This window comes from Staurois parvus, unplaced genomic scaffold, assembly GCF_062004578.1.
Source record: "Staurois parvus isolate SC_StPar_1 unplaced genomic scaffold, SC_StPar_1.0 ptg000104l, whole genome shotgun sequence".
Taxonomy (NCBI): domain Eukaryota; kingdom Metazoa; phylum Chordata; class Amphibia; order Anura; family Ranidae; genus Staurois; species Staurois parvus.
The window spans coordinates 11,052,319-11,060,096 of NW_028317900.1; positions in this window are offsets into that span (position 1 = coordinate 11,052,319).

The window sequence follows — 7,778 nt, forward strand, 5'->3', positions numbered from 1 at the left end:
CTGTATCTGTTTGAGACGCTTCTTCTTCCTATCCCCATGTCCAGGTTTTGCTCCCTTCAAAAATCCTTCCTCCAATTCATCTGGCATGGTAGAGCTCACCGAATTGCCCAAACTGTCCTTCTCTCTCGTCGATCTAGGGGAGGCTTGGGGACCCCAGACATTGTGTTGTATTACTTTGCTACCCACCTTCCTGCCCTTGTCTCGTGGTCCTCTCAGGGCCCCTCTAATAAATGGGCCAAGATCGAATGGCTACAATTATGTCCAATATATCCTTGTTCCCTACTCTGGTCTCAGTCCAATGTTGAAAGCACCTCTCACAGACACCTCCTACTTGGGCCCATGCATTTCACGATCTCTATGTGGTGGTGGTGTAGGGTTAAAATTGCTCTGTTTTTTCAGTGTTTTCCCCTAACCAATGTCATATTCAATCCCAGTCTCCCAGATGGTTTGGATTTGGCTCGTGTAAATTCATGGGTTGAGGCCAATTTATTTCAGTTGCGTCTCCTCCAAAGCTCCATCATTAACTCTTGAGAAACCTACCTTCTTTGAACGCATCTGTATTCAAGGTCCGCATCAGCGGGGCATAATTTCCTCTACTTATAAGCTCCTTCAAGATGCCCGCCCCCTTTCTATTGATACACACCTTTATATGCGCAAATGGGCCCAGATCCTCCAATGTGATATTCAAATTGGAAAAAGGGTTTAGGAATTACAGCTCTTACGAATAGCCATCCCCCTTTTTCAAAGGACCAAAAGTAATTAGACAATTTAATCAAAAGCTGTTTAATGGCCAGGTGTGGGCTACTCCTTTGTTATTTCTTAATCAATTAAGCAGGTAAAAGGTCTGGAGCTGATTCTAAGTGTGGTATTTACATTTGGAATCTACTGCTGTGAACCTACATCATGTGTTCTAAGGAACTGTCCAGGCAAGTGAAACAGACCATTGTAAACAGTGGCGGACTGACCATTCAAGCACTCAGGCACTGCCCGAGGGCCCAGGGCCAGTAGGGGGCCCCATAAGATGGCCCTAGTACCTTTCATAGGCTTTTTTTGGTGTGGTTTGAGTGTGAGCGAGGAAACAGGGGCCCCATGATCCCCTATTGCCCGGGGGCCCCATGAGTTCTCAGTCCACCCCTGATTGTAAGGCTTCAAAAAGAAAGTGGCCAAATCAACAGTTTGGTACATTCTGAGAAAAGAAGAACGCACCGGTGAGCTCAGCAACATAAAAAGGCATGGACGTCCATGGAAGACAACAATGGTGGATGATTGCAGGATCCTCTCTATGGTAAAGAAAAACCCATTCACAACATCCAGACAAGTGAAGGACACTCTCCAGGAGGTGGGTGTATCATTGTCAAAGTCTACAATCAAGAGAAGACTTCACGAGAGCAAATACAGAGGGTTCACCACAAGGTGCAAACCATTCATAAGCCTAAAGAATAGAAAAGCCAGATTAGACTTCGCCAAAAAACATCTGAAAAACCCAGACCAGTTCTGGAAAAGCATTCTTTGGACGTATGAAACAAAATTTAATCTGTACCAGAATGACGGGAAGAAAAAAGTGCGCAGAAGACTTGGAACAGCTCATGATTCAAAACACACAACGTCATCTGTAAAACATGGTGGAGGCAGTGTGGTGGCATGGGCTTGCATGGCTTCCAGTGGCACTGGGTCATTAGTGTTTATTGATGATGTGACAGAAGACAGAAGCAGCCGGATGAATTCTGCAGTGTTTAGAGATACTGTATACTGTCAGCCCAGATTCAGCCAAATGCAGCAAAGTTGATTGGACGGCATTTCACAGTACAGATGGTCCATGATCCAAAACACATTGCAAAAGCAACCCAGGAGCTTTTGAAGGAAAAGAAGTGGAATATTCTGAAATGGCCGAGTCAATTACCTGATCTCAACCCAATTCAGCATGCATTTCACTGGCAAAACTAAAGGCAGAAAGACCCACAAAGAACAACTTAAGACAGCTGCAGTTAGAGCCTGGCAAAGCATCAGAAGGAAACCCAGTCTTTGGCAATGTCCATAGGTTCCAGACTTCAGGCAGTCATTGCCAGTAAATGATTCTCAACAAAATATTAAAAATTAACATTTTATTTATGATCATATTCATATTTGTCCAATTACTTTTGGTCTCTTGAAAAAGGGGGGATGGCTACTCTTAAAAGCTGTAATTCCTAAACCCCTCCTCCAATTTAGATGTACCCTCAAATTAGTGTGCACTTTCAACCCGTATCCATTATATAACTATAGCTTGAATATGTTTTGGTAAATACCTAAAAAAAAAAAACTAAAATTGTGCCTGTGTCCAAATATATATGGACCTAACTGTAAATAGCCTGTAAAAAGACTTTCCCAGGGGGGTTAGTTGTCTAGCAGGCCTCAGCTCTTCACTAAATTCACCACTCTCAATTTACCACAGTAGGGCTTAGAGGCTGGCCACTTTATGTTGTAATAACCACAGCATCTACTGAAGTAAGAGGAAGCTGTGGAAGATGGTTTAGCCAAAGTTTCTGGGCTATTTGTCTCCACGTCCATAGGGAAAAGGATAGTAGCACCCAGGGGGGACTGACAACTCATGGGGCCCCCAGGCAATAGGGGATCATGGGGCCCCTGTATCCTTGCCCAAACTCAAAAAAGCCTATGCAAAAGGTACCAGGGGCATCTCATGGGGCCCCCTACTGACCCCGGGCCCTCGGGCAGTGCCCGAGTTTCCAAATGGTCAGTCTGCCCCTGGTAGCACCCTGCTTTAAGGAAAAGGGGTTCTAGCTCAATGCCCAGAAACCACCACGCTGTTTCTAGGGATTCTGCCTTTAAGCTCCCAAGGCAAGGGGAAGTGGGTACTTCAGCCTGTTGTCCTCTGCCTTTTTCCACAGCCACAGGGCTTGCTTTTCCAGCCTCAGGGTCCACATGAGAGGAGGATAGCGGCCTAATTCACCCCTATTAATTTAATACAGTAGGGTTTATTGTGAGGCTGGCAACTTTAAAAAGGAAAGGGGTTCCTACCCCAATGCCCAGAGACCATCTGGCTGTTATTAGGGATACTGCTATTACGCTCCCAAGGCAAAGGGAAGTACGCACTGCCTGTTGAATTTACCTTTGACACAGGGCCCGCTTTTCCATCCTCAGGGTCACAAGAGGAAAATAGCGGCCCATCTCACCTCTCCAAGTTAATATCCTTCATGGAAGGCTGCCAGGCTAGGCTGTGTGTCCCACACTCTTCCTGCAGCACACACACATAATTCTCCAGGAATCCAAACTTTCTCAAAAGAAAGGAAGGGAAGGACATGGCCACAAAATTCAGGGGTTGTTAGCAAACAGCCTCTCTCTCTCTCACACTCGCTGCTGTACAACCAGGGCGACCTATGAGAAACACTTGGCCTGCAAGCTGCTTCAGCCCTCCCTAGCATCCTTGAACCTGCCTCACATGGGTACTATCTGACCCTCTCCAGTGTTTTGGTCAGTGAAAACAACGAACAGACTGTGTAGGGAACACTGTGTAGGGAAACACAATTAATACTGAGGGACAAGGGGAAGGGTGGGGACTAACTGCTGTCAATTGATTATGTTAGCTCATCTTTCAGCTGTGCCATCCTGGAAGGGTTGCGTGACATGCGTAATGCTCATTCAACATGTGAGCACTGAAAGCTGAAAATCGGCCTGGGCAGGAAGGCTGTAAAAGTGGTATTGAAGTAGTTAAAGCATTAAGGCCAAACAGTCAGAATACTTCCAGGAGTGTAGAGAGGTGTGGGGAACTGGAATTTTAAAGCAGTACGTTTTTTTTTTTTATTAGTCTGCTTTTTTAGGTACAGGGGCAGCCTTTTGCTTGAATGGGGACCAAGCATGCAAGAATGTACCATAATGAATTTGATTTTAATATCAGACTTCATAACTTTGTATTAGATATCCATACCCATTTACATTTGATATCCTATAATGCTTGCATAAGAAATAATATGGTATACACATTAAAATTAGTTTTGTTTTTATAGCCCTAATGATAAGGGGACCCTTTGAACCCCCAAAACACATTAGATTTTGTATTATACAAGAGTCTGAATAAAACTGAAACTGGACTTTATAAACTCAACATTTTCCCAGATAACTAAAAAAAAATTCTGATTTTAGGGTCACCTTTAGCTTACGCCTAAGAGAAGAACTGCAAAGAAAAAAAAAAAAGTAACTGATCTGTTTCTATGAGGCAATTACAAATGTTATATTGAATATTTTATTGACATGCAATAATTGGATCTTGAGACATTTGATTCTCCATACAGATGGAAAATGCAAGTACCAAGTTCAGTAATGAATCCATGCATTCAAAACAAATCTATGCAAAGGACTAGTGGGCATGGCATGCTGGAGCATAGAAACGTCACATCACCGGCATGAGAGGGAGGAGTGGTGTCCTTAATAGGTTCAGCCTTCAAACTCCTTCTTGAGTGTGGATGCCGCTCCAACCGCCTGTGGAATCCTAGAGTAAGATGGCCTCAGCCATAACTCTGGCCACGCCCTCTGATGCATTTTACTCCACCCACTGGCACTTGATCACAGAGGAGCCCTCTGTGATCAAGCCATCAGTGGGTGGGGTGAAACACATCCACACTCATGCAGGAGTTTGAAGACAAAATCTATGCAAAGGACAGCCTAGAAAGGGGCGCTGTAGATGTCAAATTCCATTCACCTGCAAGTACATACTGTGCTCAACCCGTAATAAGCTCAGGAATGTTCAGAACAGGATTCAAATCCATGTATACAAACCAGTCTGTTGCTAGGTATTCCCCATGGCTGCATGGATGCTTTGTTATAATGCCCTGGCAACAGATGATTGACATTTATTTTTATAGGTACTTATATAACGCCATCAATTTACACAGCACTTTACATATATATTGTACATTCACATCAGTCCCTAACCCTCAAGAGGTGTACAATCTAAGGTCCCTAACTTACATTCATGCATACACATATTAGGGCCGTGTTAGACAGGAGCCAGTTCACCAACCAGCATGTCTTTGGAGTGTGGAAGGAAACCAAAGTACCCAGAGGAAACCCACGCAGGTACAGGGAGAACATGCAAACTTCAGGCAGGTGGTGCTGTGGTTGGGATTCAAACCAACAACCCTAGTACTGCCAGGCGGAAGTGCTAACCATTTAGCCACTGTGCTGCCCACCTGGAAAGATGACAGCTTCCTGAAAGGTCCATGCTCACATACAAGTTCAAATCCTAGTCTAAACACACCCAAATTCATCATGTTCCCATCCTGTGAGCATGTATGTAACACATCCCTTAGCCCTGAAAGAAACACTCTTTCCAAGGATTTTTTTTTTTTTTTTTAAGTTTTAATGAAGCTTGGCATTTTCTATTTGTTTTAAAGGGGCACAGCAGAACCCCAGCTCAGTGGTGCCCATTCAGCAGATCGCCAGCTCATTAGTACCCTCGTTCAGCAGATCCCCCACTCAGTAGTAACTCCCAGGTCTGCTGAACTCCCCCTCTCTCTGGTCCCCACTCATCTCCTGCTATAGCTTTCCAGGGTTGCACACAATGTGTGCCATTGACTAGCTGCTCTGCTCCAGTCCAGACCCTGCTCAACGTCCGGCTGCTGCACACCAGCTGTGACATCTACACCAGAAGCTCCCAGATTATTTGCTTGTTAGTGTCCCAGTACATGCTAGGATACCTCATACCTGCAAAACCACCAAGGGAAGCAGCATGTCCAATGCTATATTTTTTAAGAAAGTGTGAACAAGCCCTGGAAGAATATGCAAACCCTACAATTCATATTTCTGATGTGTCTGCAAATGTACATGTCCACAAAAAAAAAAGGGAATTATATATTTATTGTACTTAGTGGTTTCAGAAGCATGTTTTGCCATTCATTTCTATTTTAAACTGAATTAGTTTTATAAGGGTTTACATATACTTTAACCACAGAACTGGGCTCCCACCCCCCTGGAGATGCATATATACATACTTATGTTTGTGGTGGGAGCATGGGCTGTCACCAGAATGCCCAGGTCCCATACTAACAATCTGGACTCTGGGTCACTGTAATGTTGGCTACACAGTGACCAATCTTTCCCTCATGCAAGGAGAATGTAGGAGTAGGAAAGAGGTGTTGTTTTTTTTTTTTTTTAAGTAGTATCAGTGTGTTTGAGGTAGGTTAAAAAGTAAAATGCACACTATTGGTTCTTAGTCTTACAAGGAGAGCTAGTTGCGTCACTTCCAGTTTATTGAAGTCTAGCCATGGCATATGGCAGAGTTCCAGAAGACACAGCCTCTTACAGTGCCATTGCTTCATTATGCTGAAACTACAATACTTTTGTTTTTAAACAATAAATAAAATCACACTACAGAAGCAAAAAAAAAAATTCATATGGTACAGTGTTGCATGACCGTGCAATTGTCATTCAAAGTATGATAGCACTGAAAGTTGACATGGACAGGAAGGGGGTAAAAGTGTCCAGACTGGAATTGGTTAAATGTCACATTACAGGATCCGAGTGGAGGTGGTATGAAAAATTCCATTCCAAAACGGAAGAGAACATTGGAGTGAAGGATTTTTCACCCACATAACATTGGAATACTAAGCACTGTAAAGGCTTCACCCCAAGCACATTATGACCTGCTTAGCACAAGATGAGTCACTGGATTGAGCACTTCGATAAGTTCACCAAGCCTTACTAAATTCACCAACAACTGTATATTGATGTGGAAAGGGCATTGTAGTCCAAAAATTACAATTCATTTTACAGTGTTGGTTTGGACGGATCCATGGTATAATCCACCTAGATACACTCAGTAGTTGCCATGATGATACACATGGCTTTACGAACACAAACACTGCAAAATTGTGTGTTAAGATTTGTTTTACTCTTAAATCACTAAAGGCGTTAAACTTACCCACACATCTTTTACAAATACCAACATGGCTTAGTATATCAAATGTGTAAAAAAAAAAAAAAAAAAAAAAAAAAAACACAAAAGCTTTAACTAGAGTTACTCTCGTATGCTTGGCTGGACAAGGTAACATGTGAGGTAGATTACCAGCAACGTCCAAAAAGCGAGTCTTCTGCACAAATGTTGTGAAAAACAAAGCATGTCCAGTTTGTGGAAAATGTTGGAACTATACCCATCGTGGGTTACATGCAAATATTAGCCCTGACACCGATCTCCAAAAACCATGTTAACTCTCCTGGAGCACTCAATGAGATTTTTATCTGTATAAAAAGACTGCATTGTTCTAGAACATGCCTCTCTCCTGAATGTGTGGAACACTCTAATTTTTGGTTTCATGAAAGAAACCTTGTGACAGGGTCACTAGAACTGCTGAACTCACTTGTGCAGCTCTTTGGATGTACTTAGTAAATCCAAACAGTGAACCTTTGATGACTGCATCTCATTTTGCCTTTTGTTCTGCTTGCAATTAGCCAGCTCCTGGCTTGAAAGTGGAAATTGTCACAACAGCTCCATAGTCCAATCACTTTCAGAGTTGGCGCTGGTGTCCATGGTTCCCAGGCTCTCACTGAGAGTCCAAGACCACAAAACACTGGCTAGGGGAGGGAGAGCGATACCAAGGCAAATCCATGCCTTGCTCTTGCATGTAAAAAACAAAACCCAGCGTGATAATGATTTAGTCACTTCTGGTTTCAGATCCACCATTTCCGGGCTGGATCAGCCAGGGGACACATCTAACCAAGCTGGTCTATTTGTGGTTAGATTCAGCGAAAATCAGGGGAGATATCAATGTCTATTAGACACCTAGGGG